Below are 2,522 nucleotides of genomic sequence, written 5' to 3' on the forward strand. Positions count from 1 at the left end.
ATATCAACAAAGAATGAAGAAAGCTTTCGACAAAAAGGTTCGACCTTGCACAATCAAAGGAGGCGACCTTGTACTCAAAAAGATTCAATCTTTTCTCACAGATTCGAGAGGGAAATGGACTCCCAATTATGACGGCCCCTACGTGGTCAAGAGAGCTTTCTCAGGAGGAGCCTTAATACTCACGACTATGGATGGAGAAAAATTCACCTGTCCTGTGAACGTCGACGCAGTCAAGAAATACTTCGCCTAAATAATTAAAAGAACAGCTCGCTAAGTTGAAAACTCGCAAAGAGCGGCTTAGGCAAAAAAGAGCGTCTCGGTGAATCGAAAACCCGAAAGGGCGATTCAGGCAAAAGTTAGAGACATAAAAAAAAATATTAATCAATCCCGGTAGACTTAAAACCCGAAAGGGGTAGTTTACGCAAAAGTTAGGGATATATGGCAAGTAACTGTGTTCAGGACAAACTTGATCATTCAAAATCCATAGCGGAGTATTCATCAGCAGTAGGTCATCTTCTACGAAGCACGAATACAGCGCAACTCGGAGTGGAAGGGAAAGATAACGGTCGTCACGTTTCATCGTAGCCCTTTTCCCAAAAAATTACCAATTTCCAACTTTGTAAATACTCCATGGAATCAAGCATTTGGCTGATTACCATTCCATATATAATAATTTGAGCCTTGTGCTTTTCCTTTGCAATCTAGTCTTATTCAGTTTCTTGAAATGCATTTTAAGTTTAAACAGTCATCTTCTTGAAACAAATGTTTTCATAAAATAAAATGAATTTACTTGCAAAAATAAAGGTGAAATTTCTTTCTAAGGTTTACAAACAATAGGAAGAATGCAAACAGTTGCTCCGAGAACGGTTGAGACTCCGGGAACCAAGATTTCCCCATGAGGTCGCTTTGCGAACATCTCCCGATGACGGATCTTTACTTCAATTCATATTACTCACTTCGGACAACGGACAACTGATAACCAGGTATTCCCAACAGAGTTCGAACTACAAGAAGAGGACATCTTCTGATCAACAAGAATTCAAGTCGTATCTTAGGATTTTCCATCCGCGACAATTCTATTCACATTCACTTTACATTTTATCATTGTCATAATATTCATGCATACATTACATCATAATTGCATAGCCGAATCAGGCTTTGATCCTGTAAATGCCTAAGTCATTGAGGCATGAACTCAAGTTTCCCCTGCAAGTTCCGGAGAAACTTTTTCCTTCGAAACAACAGTTCATACACAAGGATCTCACCAAGCAAGTCAACAGATGGTAGTCTCCCTCAAAGAGATAGTTTGTTCACTTTTGGAATTCCTCAGCCGAGAATCTCCTGCAGAGCGACATTCGACAGTCTTCTTTAGATAAGATAGTCTACTTCACATTTTGGAATTCCCTACAGGTTTGGTATTTCCCCAGCAAGGTCAAGAGGTGCCACTCTTCATCAAAGAAAATAATTCAGAATCTCCCAGCAGATCGACAAATGATTCCCCAGCGGAGTCAGCGAATGATAGTCTTCGTCCAGAAGATAGTTCAGATTCCCCAACAAAGTCAGCAAATGGCAGTCTCTTTCAGCAGAAGACAGTTTGCTCACTTTCTTTCATGACAGGGTCGACAAATGGCAGTCTCTCCCAGTAGAAGACAGTTTGCTCCCCTAGCAATTGGCAAATGGCAGTCTTTTCCCAAGAAAAGACAGTTTGTCTGTTAAATACTCAAGAGATCGACAAATGGCAGTTTCTTCGAACAGTTTGTCTGTTTCTGGGATGTTTAACTCCCCACAGAGTCGATGAATGGCAGTGTTCCTCTTAGGAAAACAGTTCGTTGATTCCCCGAGCATCAGTTGACGAATGGCAGTTTTCACCCCGAAAACAGTTCGTCCGCCTTCAAACAAAGTCATTAGCCCCTCAAAAGAGCGCGGGCCCATATGACAATCTTTCAAAGATGCCAAGTCAAAAGGGAAGATGGTGAAGTTTCTTTATTACCGTCAAATGGTATCTCATCTCCAAGTGCTGATGAGAAGTTTGATGAGGAAACAAACCTTTGAAGTTTCTTTATTACCGTCAAATGGTATCTCATCTCCAAGTGCTGATGAGAAGTTTGATGAGGAAACAAACCTTTGAAGTTTCTTTATTACCATCAAATGGTATCTTACCTCCAAGTGCTGGTGAGAAGTTTGATGAGGAAACAAACCTTTGAAGTTTCTTTATTACCATCAAATGGTATCTTACCTCCAAGTGCTGGTGAGAAGTTTGATGAGGAAACAAACCTTGAAGTTTCTTTATTACCATCAAATGGTATCTTACCTCCAAGTGCTGGTGAGAAGTTTGATGAGGAAACAAACCTTGAAGTTTCTTTATTACCGTCAAATGGTATCTCATCTCCAAGCGCTGGTAAGAAGTTTGACGAGGAAACAAACCTTTGAAGTTTCTCTACAGCCGTCAAATGGCATCTTACCTCCAAGCGCTGGTAAGAAGTTTGACGAGGAAACAAACCTTTGAAGTTTCTCTACAGCCG

This window comes from Vicia villosa, linkage group LG6 (assembly GCF_029867415.1).
Source record: "Vicia villosa cultivar HV-30 ecotype Madison, WI linkage group LG6, Vvil1.0, whole genome shotgun sequence".
In the NCBI taxonomy this organism is placed as follows: domain Eukaryota; kingdom Viridiplantae; phylum Streptophyta; class Magnoliopsida; order Fabales; family Fabaceae; genus Vicia; species Vicia villosa.